This window comes from Neovison vison, chromosome 10, assembly GCF_020171115.1.
Source record: "Neovison vison isolate M4711 chromosome 10, ASM_NN_V1, whole genome shotgun sequence".
Classification (NCBI taxonomy): Eukaryota; Metazoa; Chordata; class Mammalia; order Carnivora; family Mustelidae; genus Neogale; species Neogale vison.
This window is the reverse complement of record NC_058100.1, coordinates 50,940,534-50,956,471: the sequence shown is the minus strand read 5'-3', so window position 1 is coordinate 50,956,471 and position 15,938 is coordinate 50,940,534. Positions and strand designations below refer to the sequence as shown.

General features: G+C 45.0%; 1 protein-coding gene across 1 annotated transcript in view; it reads right to left on the bottom strand.

Moving 5' to 3' along the window:
* Window positions 1-15,328, bottom strand: part of C10H1orf21 (chromosome 10 C1orf21 homolog) — a 224,695-nt gene extending 209,367 nt beyond the window's left edge. Inside the window, exon 1 of the mRNA XM_044267282.1 lies at window positions 15,276-15,328. The gene's annotated coding sequence lies outside the window, so the exon portion shown is untranslated. The remainder of the gene's footprint in view (window positions 1-15,275) is intronic.
* Window positions 15,329-15,938: the final 610 nt, after the last annotated feature.

The following is a 15,938-nucleotide window of genomic DNA, read 5'->3' as shown; positions in this document are numbered from 1 at the left end:
ATTTTATCTTCACACAGCATCCTTAAACTCTCATTCGAGATTATATGAAGGGGAAATATTTCTTGACATTAGAACCTAAAGCAAACTTGGTACAGACTCAAATATAATGAAAATAGAAGGGAGATATAAAGATAGCTTTGGTGTTATAAAAACAATCCTCCTGGGCTTGAAAGCACACACACGCACACATCCACAGGTCACAAGACGACCTGGGGATTTGCCATCTTCACTTTAAACTGACCTTCTGATTTTGAGTAGAAAAAGGTTTTTTGCCACAAACTCCCCCTTGAGACAGGTCTAACAGTCCCTACAGAAAGAAACCAGCAGCCTCAGGAGCTTCACTCGCCTCCAAAGCTGAAGGCACAGGAACCTAAGAAGGAAGGTGCTACTGGACAGAGATGCCAAGTGGCTCAGCTATAAAATCGGCTTCACTCTGGGAAGTCACAATTCTGGAGTGAACCAGGTGCCCTGGCAACCAAATGTTTATCGGAATGCTCCTTCCCACCCTACCCCTTCTTCGGCTGTGCCATCTCATGAAAACACCAGCGGAGAGAAGAGGATGTAGCAATGGCGGGATTTTGAATGCAGACTTCAAAGCATGATGGTAAGTACTGGTGCTGGCTCTGATCAAACCATGTCAAATAACGACTCAGATAAAAGATGATGGCCGGGTAGGGGCGGGGCGCAGCTGGGTGGCACAGTCAGTTGAGTGCCTCTCGGTTTCATCATCGGGTCATGATGTCAGGGTCGTGCGATCAAGTCCCTCATGGGGCTCTCCACTCAGCGTAGAGTCTGCTAAGGATTCTCTCTCCCTCTGTCCCTCCCAATCATGCTCTCTCTCTCTCGCTCTCTCCCTCTCAAATAAATAAATAAATAAATAAATCTTTAATTTTAAAAAAATGGCAAGGGAATGAGTTTCATTTGCTGACATCACACTTTGGGATACATAAAGTAATCCTTGAAGAACAAGGGGGGAGAAAAGGTTTTAAAAATTCTGAAAAGTTGGAGAAATAGATAGACATAATCGCAATGCCAGAAAAAAAGATCAGCTACAAAAGTTTTGCACAGGCATAGTCAAGACAGGTTTGAGGGGGTTCAGGCTAATCTTAAGAATGGAAAACTAGGAGAGGCTTCAAATCAGAAAACAAACAGTAACCAACCCCGTGAGGTGTCCCATTGCCTAGTTGAATCCTTAAGGCCACCAAGTCTCTGAAAGCACACATCATAGCAGGAAAGAGAGGACTCGAACTGATGTTAAAATTTCACATTGACATTGTAAAGAACCATCACAAAAGATTCAAGGATTTCCTCTCTGAAATTTTAAGGGTAAAAATACCAACTTTCTGGGATGGGCTGCCATTGAGCACAAGGATATATTAGCACCTAAAGTTCTTAAAAAGATACTCTGGAATAGAAGTTGGGAATGTGGGATTTGGGGCCAGAAAAACCTTCGTGGAAACCCCGTCACGTATTTCCCACTGACTCTGTGACATCACGTCATTTCCTGTGTGGCTTAACCTCTCTGAGTATCAGTTTATTCATCAGTAACACAAAGCCCATGTGTTAATTCTCACAGGACCGTGACCAAGGCTAAGTGAGTTCCTGGACACACTACATCTGGCATACCGCATGTGCATACCAAACATCTCCCATTTATGATGCTGCCCCTTCAAAAACCATCTCCCTCTGAATAAAGTTTAGAATTGGCCATGAGGATATTGTGCCAAAAATCACTTACATGTCAAAGAACCTATGACTCTGTATGTTGTTGTGCCTGGTAAGGTAACAGTCACCCGTGTGTGTACACCACACAACATATTTCTTGCTGCCTGACCCAGACACTAAAACTATGTGTCTTGGGAAAAAAAAAAAAAAAGTCATCGTCCCTAAATAAGAAACAAAAGAAGCCAAGTGTTCCATATTTAACAGAAGTCTTTCTCAAGCATAAATTTAATTACTTGAGTTCTGAGTAATCGAGCCTATTCCTGGGTCTGGACTTTTGTTGTTGTCTTCCCTTCTCTTCTGTTATGAAATAATCACATAACACATGCAATTCAATGTATAAAAGCGAAACGAACATCTCTACGTCCATACCTGTAGAATATCACACACACCGTTGAAGTTCCAGATGTAGCCATTCCTAACCACACCCTACCCCTTCACCCCCAGAAGTAATCACTATTCTCCTACAGTTTATGTTACTGGTCCCCACGTTCTTTTTCTAATCTTGCCATATATGAGTCAATCCTTAAACAATGCTGTGGCTTTAGTTTAGCATTCTTTAGAATTTTACAGAAGTGGAATCAATGCAATGGAATCTTATTCTATCTTGCTTTTCCACTCAACATTATGCTTATGAGATTGATCCCTGCTGATAAGCATGTTGCAGGTTATCCTCGCCGCTGTTTATTATAAATGTATCACAGTTTCTCTTCTCAACATACTGTGACTAGGCCTATTTCAGTATTTCATTGTAAGCACTCCTACAGATGTGTAAGAGTTTCTGAGATTGTGCTTCCCAATCCTCTTCACAACCATACTTGCAACCACACACACACACACACACATACGTATATATGTATACATATGCTTGTCAGAATGACAAGCTATAGAGTTATAAGACAAAACTGCTCCCACTCCAGGCTTGCAAGCAATTTGCTCTGCTACCCTGAAGACTAAGAGGGTCAGGGGACCATTTCACAGGAATTCCAAACTTCTTTCCAAAACTGTTACACCAGTTTCTACTAGCACCAGACCCATACGCATATTCCCTCTGCTCTATATCCTTGCCCAGAGCTTGACGCTGACAGACATTTACCAACCTGGTAGGTATGAAACAGTAGCTCATCGTGTTTTTAATATTAAAACATATCGGACCACCTCTATAATTAAAACAGTAGAGAACAGAATAGAAAATGCAGAAAGACAGCCAATTAAATACTTATGGAAATTAAATGTACGACAGGGGCACATCTCAAATCAGTGGGGAAGAGATGAGAGTATTCACAAGTGGTTTGTGACATCTAGGTAGCCATGTGGAAAAAGAGAAAATTGGATCTATTTCCCCATATGACAAAATAAATTCCAAATGGGTCATGGACCTAAATGTCAGTGATAAAACCACACAAGCACTAAAAGAAAATATAGGTGATTCTCTGTAACAGTCCAAAAGGATAGTCATTATCCACACATGGCTACTAAGCACTTGAAGCGTAGTTAAGTGTGCCTGAGGAACTAAATTGGCAGTTTTAATTTATTTTCATTAACTTAGGTTGAAATTTTAAAATATTTAACTCAGTTATTGGAAAGCTTTCATGTATACTTGGAACAACCTGGTTATGTGAATTTACTTTTTCAACAGCAAATTTTATGAAGTCTAAATGCAGATCAAGCATTTATTATGAAAATTTAGTGACCAAATTGAAATGTGCTATAGTGTAAAATACACATCAGTTCTTGAAAACCGAGCATGGAAAAAGAATGCAAAATATCTTGTTAATTTAAAACTACTGATTACTTATTGAAATGATAATATTTTGATAGATTAAAGAAAATGTATTACTAAATTCAATTTCACCTGTTTCTTTTCACTCTTTTTAATGTGGCTATTAAAAGTTTACATATGTGGTTTCTACTGGATGGTGCTGCTGTATGATCTAGAAGAAAATTTCTTTCTGCATCATGATTCAAAACCAAGAGGCAAAAAAAGAAAGACTGATTAAAAAAAAAACTGACTACATTAAAAAAAAAGTTTATATTTAAAAAAACATAAGCTGGGGTACCTGGCTGACTCAGTCAGAAGAGCATGTGACTCAATCTCAGGGTCATGAATGCGAGCCCCATCTTTGGTGTGATTACTTAAATAAGAACTTTAAAAATAAAAATTCAACTGAAAAAAAAAAATCAAAAACAAACAAAAAAACAGGATCAGAGACAAAAGACAAATGATAATCCTGGGGAAAAAAACTGCCAGCACTGCCCATTCACCTGTCCATTCAGTTAAGGAAAAATAATGTTTTAGTCTAGGTTTTATGTTTGATTTGCAAATAAACCTCCACCAACAAAAACAATCATTCCCACTATGATGTAAGAGCAAAAGACTGGGAACAACCACATAGCCAAAGGAATAAAGTGTATATTTATACACTTTATACACTATTTATAAAGTGGTATGTTTATACAACTGGAGTCTCTGGAGTTGTAAAAAACAATGAAAAACTTTATATGGCTCCAGAGTGATCAGTGAAAAATAGTGTTAAATGCAAAATACAAGGTGCAGAACTATAATATTCTACCTTTTTCTCTAAGAGGAAGGAAATGAAGATGTTTGCATACATCAAATAGAGAGCATATGTCACATAGATCACATATACACACACATACACAAACACATGCCTACATACCTACATACATAGGTGTATTTTCCTAACCCTGTCCATCGAGCAATGACCAGCCCAGAGACAATGAGAACTCCTAACACCTGGACTATGGTCTCTAAATACCACTCACCACTAAAAATAATCTGCAGTAGAAGTACTAGGTAAGTCTGAAATATCTTGTATATAAGAAAGTAAAAATACCATCGAAGACCACTACAGTCCTGTCAAGAGGATTCAGAAGCCAACTTAAAGAGTCTTCCACACGCCAAAGATAATTAGATCTTTGAAAGAAGTAACTGCAAGGGATTGAAACACATATACTCTGTTAAAATCCACAAGTTCAGAATACTAAAAAAGAAAGAAAAAACCCAACATCTTTAGTCTTTTTTTGGAAGATGCTAGAAAATCAACACATTATTCTGAGTATTATTTAAGAGAGAATAACACCAAGCACTAATTTTCCTATATAAGCTATACTGATGTGGTTCACTTCTTCTTGATAGTAACACTCCAGCTAACAAACGCAGGACGGATGGCGGAATATCATCCTCGTACAAGCCTTACCGAAACACTGTATCTAAGCAATGACCATCAGTGGTTTTGGAAGGACCCGGAGGAAACTTTGTAAGGAGAGACGGAGCTGAGGACACCTAAATCCACTGATCAGACTTAACCTCACAAAAGAAGAAACAAGAAGGCGCACGTGCCTCCTGACGTGTTGTCAGAGAAGGTACATAACACTTCGTATGGTGGACTCTTGCCAAACTGTCTGACCGAGCTTCCAGTGGAGATCAAACTACCAGCTTACAGGAAACACAAGAAACAGAAATAGTGAAGAACACCAAGAGAGAAGATGCCATCAGCAAACTAGAATGCGGGAAATCCCACAGAAAAATCCCTGTTTCTTCAATAAATAAACTGCCAGGAAAGAAGCAAAAGAGGGAAAAACAGAAAAACAAAGTCTATAAATGAGGACAGATGCATCTTTCAGGTGTGAAAACTGTTTGAATCCTGAATGTAACAAATTAATCAGTAGAAACAGTTATGGACCAATCAGGAAAACTTGCTTTCTGATTGGATATCTGATATTAAAAAATTATTGTTAAAAAATTTTTAGGCATGATAATAATATTGTGGTTATCCTAAAAGAAAAAAAGTCCTATCATTTAGAAATATAACCTAGTATGCACGGATAAGATGATGTGTTGTCTGTGATTTGCTTCAGAAAGAACCAGTAGGGGAGGGGAAAGGAACAGGTGTATGTGGCAGGAAGGGGAGAGGAGTATGGAGAAAACAGAACTGGCCAAGCGCTGGTAATTAAAGGTCTGACTTTATCATCAGAGAGCTTGGGTTCCAGTCTTGGCACTACCACTTGAGGGCTACAAAACCTTGGTCAAGGTCCTAAAGACCCTTAGCCTCAGTTCTTCTTTATCAATAAGTAGAGGTAATGGTAGAGGTTCCCCATAAGGCTGCTGCAAGCATTGAAGAAGATAATTCATGTAATGTACTTAGCACAGTGCCCAGGCACAGAGTAAGTGACACAAAACGAGTTGGGTTTCATTATTCTTACCATTAATTATGACCACTGTTGTTCAAGATCAGGAAGCTAGAGGCAAAACGTGGTAAAATTGGGATAAAAAGTGCTGACTTCAAAGCCCTCCTTCGTTCCAGTGCATTAATATGCCTCCCCCACCTCTACCCTGAGTCTCAGTGGAGACTGAAAACACGTAAAAATACTCTGCAGTAAGAGTCTCTTTTTCACAAGACAAGGTTTTGATGGCACTGCTACTCATGGCTTCTAGAATCAGACAGTGAGCCATCCTCTGTCACAGTGTCACAGCTTCACATGTCTTTACTGTTCATGGTTCCTCATCTGGTAACAAGTACACACTCTAGTATCCCATCTGCCTTCAGTCAATACGCACGCTTGTAAATCCACAGGGATTTGACACTGCGCTAGTTCACGGTCCTCCCAAAATATGACCTCAAAAATGTCATTTTTATGACATCAGATGCTGGTGTAAATCATCTGAAGCAAACCTCAGAATCCCAACATGTCAAACTCCCAGTGAGAGAACATCGAACTTTGCAGGCAGCACAAGCTAACAGAACACTACGGTGCTAAGTAGCCGCATCATGAGATCTCCTGTAGGGTAAATAGTTCCACTTCTATTTAATAACAGAATTACAAATTCTGAGAAACCCTCTTCAATATTATTTTATTTCTTTGCTGGGCTATGCTGACCACAAGGCTGATTCGTGTCCCACCCTCCCTGCTTCCTGACACCGGGCCTCGCTGCCCGGCTCCCCTGCCTCTCTGAGGGCCTGTACCGTTCATTCTCTTTCACCGTCCTTTTCCATCCACAGCCCTAAATGTCGGTGCTGCCTGGAACTCACTGCTCAGTTTTCTTGTGCTTACTCTCCCTGGGCAATCTCGCGCCAAACCACACAGCTTCAACTACCAAGTTTACAAAAATTCTCATTCATTCAACCCATTCACTTGCTCACCAAATACAGGCTAGGCCCCAGCTGTGCAGTAGCTGTCGTGGAGATACAAGAGAATTAAAAACAGAAAGAGTCTTACCCTCATGGACCTTACAGTTGGGGGGTAGAGGTGGGTAATCAATCAGTAGTTGAAGAATCACAAAAAATAAATTTGCAACTATAATAGTAGTAAGTATGTACAGACAAGGTGTACGGTGTAGCCGGAAGAGAGAAAAGAGGGATCTAACCTCATCATGGAGGTTAAGGAACAAGTCCCTAAGGAATGCTGAGATCAAACCAGTAATTCTGCCCCAAATCTCTCTTCTGAAACCTAGACCAGAATTTCAGTATAGCTCCATCAAAAAATTATAAGCACCTAAAACTCAACACACTTCCCTCCCTTCCCTCCCGATGCATGGATTCCTCATCTCAGTGAAAGACAGACTAATCCATCCCCAAATTTTGCAATTATCCTTTACCCCTTTCTTTGCCCTCCAGTCTCACTGAGCCCTACACATCCTGCGTCCTAAATACCTTTCCTGCATGTCGGTCTTCCCCATGTTCCGGCATTAATTCAGTCCCCATCAGCTCTCATCCAGTCAGGACCAGACTTCCCTTGCTCGGACTTCGGTCTCTGTTCTCCTCCAGCCTCTTACCCACACTTGAAAGGAACTGTCTGTCATGCAAACAACATCTCTCCCCTGATTACAATCTTTCAGTGTCTCTGCTTGCTTGTATTTGGAGCAGTAACTCCAAACTGCTGACCACCAAGCCTTGTGTGGTTCCTCAGCCTCATCTCCCACTGGGTTTCGGCACGTGTGTAAACTCCAGCCATCAGGACCCACATCACATGGGCATCTGCCGCCGAAATGCCGTCCCCTTCATCTTCCCTTTGTCCATCAACTCCTTGATCCCCAACTACCAGTCTGTGAACTAGTCTATGAATCCACAGTAACGTGGGAAAAATAAACTTGGAAAGCCAGCCTTAGCCGCCTCCCAATACTTTTAGAAATATAAATAATGCCCCCAGAGGACTCCTGTGTAGCTACTGTCATCCCAAACACCTCTTCCCCTGTGAAGCCTTCCAGGGCTTCTTTATTTCAGGGAATCACATAATTTATTTCCCAAACTGGGAGACTTCTGAGGGCCAAGGGGGTGGTATTAAGACCTGCTGAACACAAGGCACAGACCAGGGCTGTCCCAGGGAAACCAGGCTGCACGGTCAGCCTACTCTCGAGAAAACTGACTTCTTCCTTCCCTCAACTCCCAAAGCAGTGTCATTTACCACATATCATGTGTTTGCCTGTCAATTCACTCCCTTGCCTGAGAAGCCCACAAGGGCAAGGCCAGGCCTTTTTATCTGTCTCTCCAACATCTCTCAGTGCCAGGCACCGAGATGACACAAAGTGTCATCAACAAAAGTAAATGTTTGTTTAACAGATTATCTGAGTGAGTAAGAAAGATTAGATGCCTTAATCTTGGCCCAACAAAGGAATTTTAAAATTCCCATTATCTTTTCTCATCCCACATGATACTTCCTCATTTGGTTAAAGAGAGTTTTAAATGGGAGCAAGGTCTTCACAGAGAAAAATTTTAAGCGTCAGACCCCTGACTAGCTGTCAACCAACCAACAACCACTTACTCAGCATAATACACCACCACCACCACCCCGCCCCCGGGGCATGAAGGAAGATCTTATCATTTGCTGGGGCTATAAAAAGTACATAACTGAAAATCAAAACTAATAGTGAAAGAAATAAACATCACGTAAGGGTTACAGGCATTCACGGATGGCAAGGGAGGAGCCACTCTCACGGTTGGTGAGAAAAGGGTCAGCCTTTGGCTCAGGTCATGATCCCAGGGTCCTGGGATCGAGCCCCGCATCAGGCTCCGTGCTCAGCGGGAAGCCTGCGTCTTCCTCTCCCACTCCCCCTGCTTGTGTTCCCTGTCTGGCTGTGTCTCTCACTCTGTCAAATAAATAAATAAAAATCTTAAAAAAAAAGAAAAAAGAAAGAAAAAGAAGAGAAAATTAAGAAAGACAAGGGTGAGATACAGGATCCGAACCGAGACCTGAGATCCCCAGGCAGGGCAGGGGTGGGTGCTAGGGAAGCCACCAAGGACAAGCGCAAGGTTTGTTTTGTTGCTGTGTCTAGACTGCCATAGATTCCTGGCACAGAAACCAGGACATCTGAATTCTCAGCAAATATTAAGGGACTCGAAGAAGTTCCTGGATTCTCATCTCCTTCATCAAAATAGTAATCCTATCTTTCTGGGACATAAAATGAGATATACGTTGCTTCTTCCTGAATAACCTTCTAACTGCAGGAATGGTTACAAAATTATTTTAGGTAAACTGCTTCTGGCAGGACTTTCCCATAGAACTGCTGAAGTCACCCCTTGGCATGTATCAACTATCTGTGTCTTTGAAAAGTTCTCTGCAAAACACGGCCTGGCAGGCTGCAGCTCTCCTTACACCACACCTGGCCTTTCAATCTTCGCGGGATAGAAATCGTGTCAACAGAGGGGTTCCTCTGTGCTGTAAACAACCACACACAGACCTTCCTTGTCAACCTGGGGTTCGGGGAGAGGCATTCAGGAATGGCTATGATACACACCAGCAGCTGTGATGATTGGTATAAAAAAGATCCCCACACTCCAGAGAAGACTAAACTTCTCATGACCTCTTCCCTGTCCAGCTCAGCTGGGGAAAACCTGAAGTCACCAAGTGAGGTGTCCTAATAAGGGGTTTGCCAACGAACCAGAACTACTACGCTATCCACTGCGCTCAAATAAAGCATAGTCCCATCAAAGAAAGGGAATTCTTACTTAAAAACCATTTGCTCTGCTCTGCTTTAAAGCACCTTCTTCCAAAAGCCCGGGAGCACTCAGGATATTGCATAACTAGCGCTGGATCTACTTGTGAAGTACAATTTTATAAAAAGACCAACCCAAGTATGTATATAATGAGTCAATAGGATATGTTTTTCCAGTTGTCCCCATTAATACTTTTTCTCCCACTGACTCTCTACTGATGGGGCTGACCTAGGCTACAAACTTACAGGGCAAAATTAGGTCCTATTAGCTAACAAGCTAATAATATTAGCTAAAGAATTCTTAGTTGGCATTAACAGGTTCTGTAGGCTTATAACATTTTCATGGAGAGCAGTAAAACCATAACAAATGAGGGAAAAAATTTGGTTCAACTTACAGTAATATTTATTTAACCAAAGGAGAAAAAAAACAAGGTAATGAAGATGGCATTAAATAAGCCATTCTATTTCTGTCATTAGTAGATTTTGGCATACGGCAAAGCCTTTCAATGGTGCCATTACAAAAATCTCTGAAATGCTTTTCAAGATTTATTGTCCAAATCTTTAAAAATAACAATAATCATGGAGATGTTCCTTTATTATCCAGCACAGGATGTAACAGCTAAGTGAAGAAGCAAAGTACTTCAGCTATCACTACATGCCTTAAGAACCTTAAAAAATCCAAAATACAGGGAAGTCAAAAGTGAAAACAAAGGCAAAGAAGATCCCTAAACTCACGGGTGCTCTAATCCCATTTTTCTACAAGGCACAAAGCATGTGGACTTGAACTCATGATTGCTATAAATGCATCTGCTAAGTAGCATGAGTCTGTGAAACAGGCACAGGCAGGTACGGGCTAGAAGATCTAAAGGTTTGACGGAAAGAAGTGGGTAGGAGTAATAAGGGGGGTGTGGGGCAAAGTAGGGCAAGGTATAGGGGCCCTGAGGGCAGAAGGAAGAAGTTCCTCAGAAGCCAGAAGGCTATACTTGACCAGGGAGGTGGGCGGAGTCAAGGAGAAAGTGGGCCTGGAGAGGAGGTTAAATATTGGACAAGATTATTCAAACATAAAATACCCAAGTCCTGCCAGCAAAAGTAAAGTGGAGGGGTAAGAAGCAGGAGGCTCTATGGGTGAAAATCTGTGGGACAGAAAGCCCACAGAAGCTCCAGGAAGGACTAGAGGGAGAAAGGGACATTTGGCAAAGGAATAAAGTTAAAAACAGCCTGGAGAGAGAGAACGGATATAGGGGCAGAGCCACGGGAACGCCAGGAGCCTGGTGAGGTCCCTGCATGAGATAGGTCTCCACTCTCCTCACATTAAGTGATTTTTTTTTTTTTTAAGATTTTATTATTTATTTGACAGAGAGATCACAAGTAGGCAGAGAGAGAGAGAGGAGGAAGCAGGCTCCCTGCTGAGCAGAGAGCCCGATGCGGGACTCGATCCCAGGACCCTGAGATCATGACCTGAGCCGAAGGCAGCAGCTTAACCCACTGGGTCACCCAGGCGCCCACATTAAGTGATTTTAGAGGGAGTAGCAGTGACTATGGATTACTGCCTCCCTTGGGAAAACCTAATAAACCAAGAGCTGGGGCTACCTAAACCTTCCCAGGCCCCTCTCTCCGACTCCTTGATCCAGGCACATTCTGGGATTCCAGCATGGGACACCCGAGTGCCAGGGCTGCAGCACAAAGTTCAGTAAGACGAGGGACAGGAGTTCTCTGGAAACCATAGAGCGCCGTATCCATATGAGGAATCGTTACTCACGGAACCCCTTGGACTAAAAAGATAAAGACCAAAGTCATGAATCAACACTCATGAGTGAAGAAATACTCGTCAAAGATGGATACTACATATAATCCCAATCAAGATTCCCCCAGGTAGAAATTCCAGTAATTTCAGGGGTCGTTACGCCTCGTATGTTTACTTGACTGCCCAGTGTTCTTCAACAATTAAAAACGCTATCCAACCCTCATGCCTGGATGGCTCAGTGGGTTAATTAAGCCTCTGCTTTCGGCTCAGGTCATGATCTCAGGCTCCTGGGATCAAGTCCTGCATCGGGCTCCCTGCTCAGCAGAGAGCCTGCTTCCCCCTCTCTCTCCGCCTGCCTCTCTGCCTACTTGTGATCTCTCTCTCTGTCAAATAAATAAATAAAGTCTTTTAAAAAACAAACAACCTTATCCCAGGCAGAATATGGAGCTCTTAATAAGCTACCGTACTGACTGACTGAAATGGAAGTCCGTAGCTAATGTATTTCCAAGGAGTTTTTTTTCTGACACATTACAGACCTAAACTAATTAGGTTAATTCAATTCAATTCACTCGCTCACTGAGTAACTTCCAAGCACAAGGTAGTGTGTGGGCTTCTGCAGGGCTTGCAAAGATGACCCAAACCGCTTGCCTTCTAGTGGCCTGGCCAACTCATCTTCTCAGTTTCTATCGTAGATCGGAGGCGAAGCTACCTCCCCTTTCCACAAGCAGAGACAGAAGGCAGTCTTTACATTCTGTGCCTGGCCTACAACCCAGGAAATACATTTTCCAGGAACACATTTCATTGCAAAAAATAAAAAAAGTCAAGGAACTTCTTAATGCCTACTGACGGAGGACGCTGTTGGGTGATCATTTCTGTGTTCTTCCTAGCCCAGCTTACATCCAACCACTCTTGTCATGATTGCATAACCACAGCATGTCAAGTTGTTTCTTGTTGCAACTGTAACTTGTAAAATTAAACTTCAGAACTGAGATAGGCAAGCTAAATAATTGCCTACTTTAAAAATATGTATATGTGTAATTTGCATGCCACTTTAGATAAGCCCTTGAATTATGAGCTCTTAAAGTCACAACTGTCACCAATTTCTAAAATAGTTTCAATGTTGCAATTCCCCCTGCAGACAGGCCCTATCCCTGCCTTCTCCGTGGTCTAAGCAATATGTTATACTAGCCTATTGCAATCTGCTTTTCGTGTTTTAACAAGAACTTAATTAATCACCACATTTACTTCTCCCATGCTTTGGGACTTCTGACATTCCAAAGGAGGATCATAAAATGGCCCAAAATGCACTTGTGTGTGCCTCAGGTAGCACCAAGTGGTACTGATAAGTTCAAGGGAAGCTGGGGCTACTTATCACACTTAGGATCCCACCACCACCCCCACGTGATCGAGGCCCTGCCCTCTCCTGCCTCTCCTGACCTCACGGGAGATGCTATGACACTCCCTCTCTCAATCTGGGCTGTCTCACTCTGTGAGAGAAAACAGCCAGTAGAAAGGGGGCTGGCCGGGAAGAGCCTGGAGCAAGCCACTAGAAATGTTAACAGTCAAGGCTAGCCTGATGGACAATTCCACACAATGCTGAGGCACCATCTGCCTGGAGAGATACTCATAATCGGGCAAACCACCTTCCTCCTTGGTAGGATTTTTAATCAGGCACAGCAAGTAGTACCAATTAACGACCAAGCTCTTGATTTGCATCCTGTGATTCTTCAAGAAGCTCCAACCACTTCAAACAGTGGCCTATTAATTCCCAAAAATCCATGTGAGATGACAAAATGAGACAAGGAGAAAGGGGTGACAGATAAATTACCATCCAAGAAAACAAAATGATCAGTTCTCTCCAAAGAGTTAAAATGAGTCAGTGCTGCAGAGGGAGGCTAGAACCTCAGGGTTCTTCCAGGGTAAACTTTTAACGATGGATAAAAGACCTCCACACCAACCAAGGCCATTTTTCTGGGGACCTATGATCCAAGGGAGATATGCCTGACCAGAGGAGCCCCACTCCTCCTAGGGCATTCGCTCATCCAAGAGCTAAGTTCGCTGGGTTTTGCTGCCTTTGCCCAGTGGCCCTCCAGAACTGTTCTCTGAACCCTGTTTGCCTAGCTGGAAACCTGAGGGGAGGTGACATTTCAATGCTGCATTTTGTGATCAGCGAATAAGTGCTGGTCCCAGTAATGGTTTAATGCAGTTAAATACACTCAGATGTCCTATCACCAACACTTCCCACTTCACAAGGGGTAAAACAAAAATAGCCGATCATGTCTAAATTAATTTCCATGTCCATTCAACTGTATTTCCAGAGAGCCAACACACAACATGTTCTATTGGTCCTACACTTGCACTCTAGAAGTATGAAAAAGGGGGGGACCCCCCAAACTGAGCATCTTGGACTGAAAAACCCTTCAAAAACATCATCTTCTCCCCACCCCCACCACCACCCCCAGGAGAGCTAAATAGCCCAGACCCACACTACCCATGATTTTCTTCTACCTTGGTACATTCCAACTCTACTAAACTAAAAGGTTATTATTAGGTGAAAGGTGAGTCTACCCCTTTGAATAGAGAGGTTTTCACAACATCTCTCTGCGTAATGAACATGCCACTTCCCCAAACAGTCCATACTGTTTCCTTTAAAAAAAAAAAAAAGTGTTTCATGCAATCTATGGTGCGTCAGCCCCCCTCCCAACGTCTGAGTCAGAGCATGTGTGTGTCCAACCAAGGTTCTGGATGATCAGGGTGTATCACTTTCAGAGTTACTCCAATAGCTGAACTTATTATGGCTCTCTTCCAGCCACACACAACATAAGCACCATCTATTTTAAAACAAATTTCCTAACCCACATGCGATGGAAGATACCTCATAGGGAGGTAGGTTTCCTCCTGAAACAAATCACTTCTATCCCCAACTGTATTTGTCATCACTCACGATTAAGGCATGTTTTTTGGGTATGTATTTTTATCTTTGACCATGTAACTCCTGGAGCAAAAGAAAGCCTCCTCAAATGTGACCCTGGTGCCTGAGCCAATTCAGAGCTTTAGAAGAGGAATGAATGGGAGATGAGAGCCCTTAAGCCCAGGGACTTCTCTCACACAAACAGTAAGGGAGGGGGGGATCCCTCCGTGGCGGGAGGAGGCAGGGTGGATGATTGGGAAGGACATCAGCAGCAGGGCAAAGGCAGCCCTGGCGGCTGCACTTCGCGAACTGCCTGCAGAGGGGAGTGAGATCTTCTCCGTGTACAATACCCAAGCACCCTGTGCTGCTTCGCATGGGCACGAATAATAAACACGCCGAGGTGAGCAGACAGATGCACCGAGACCAGCCACCCCAAAAGGTCAAAACTTCAGAAATCCCGGGGATCCCAGCACCCACCCAAACACATCAATCAGTCGGAGCGGGAGAAGGGACTCGGGAGACTTAACACAGGATTCTGAATTTTGTTGTTTCCTTCTGGATCTGGCTTGCAAAGTACGGTGGCTACATGCACAGCTCGAGAGGAGCAGGCAGGCTGAGGGCGGCGGGGGGGGGGGGGAGGGAGGGGTGTCTCACACCAGCCACCCAGGCCTCAATGTGACGAAAGTCGTCAGCAGCCCCAACCGCATCCCAGCCCCTCCGCCCCGGCGAGCAGACGCCCCCACCCCAGCTTCCGTCCCCGCGCTCGCAGCAGCAGCCCCGGGCCGCGCCGCGCGCCGGCAGCGCCACCACCGCGGCTCGCATCCCTTCCGCGCGGCAGACTCCCCGCAGGCCTCCCTCCCAGCCCACCCGGGCTCGCCGGGGAGCCGAGCCGCGGGCCGCGCCGCCCGCACCCCCCGCCCGAGGCCGGCGGGGGCCACGCTTACCTTGGGCGCTCGTTGGGGGGGCTGAAGGTGGCAAGCCTCCCGCCCCCCGCCCCTTTCCTCCTCGCCTTTTCTCTTCCTCCCTCCTCTCCTCTGCCTTCGCCTCCCCACAGTGAGTCCGGGTGTCCCCCTCCTCCCCGCCGCTCCGAGTAGACGCCGAGAACCCCGGAGCCCGGGCCGCGTGCGTGCGTGCGGGAGGCGACGGCGCGCGGCCAGCTCTCCAGTAACTGAGCGCGGCGCGCAGCTCCCAACTAAAGTGTGAAAGAAGCGGCGGCCGCGGGGCCGCGGCGCTGAACGTCCCCCCGGGAGTGGGCAGGGAGCGAGCGGGAGCGGGCTGGGAGCGAGCGAGGGAGGGGACCGCCGGGGAGGGGCGGAGGGAGGGAGGGGCCCTCCTCGCCCAGTCACTCACTCGAGGGGCGGGGGCAGCCGGCCACGCCCCCCGCCGCCGGCCCCTCCCCGCTCCCCGCTCCGCGCTCGGCCCGCCGCCCTCACCCGGGGAGGGGCTGCCGAGGCAGCCCGGCCGGGGAGCCCCGGGAGGACCGCTTCGGGCGAGCGGGCGCTGGAGCCTGCGGGGAGGGAACGAGGGCGCCGCGGGGCACATATATGCGCGTCTGTGCGTGTGTGCGGTGTGTGTGTGTGTGCGCGCGCGCGCGGGCGTGTGCCACG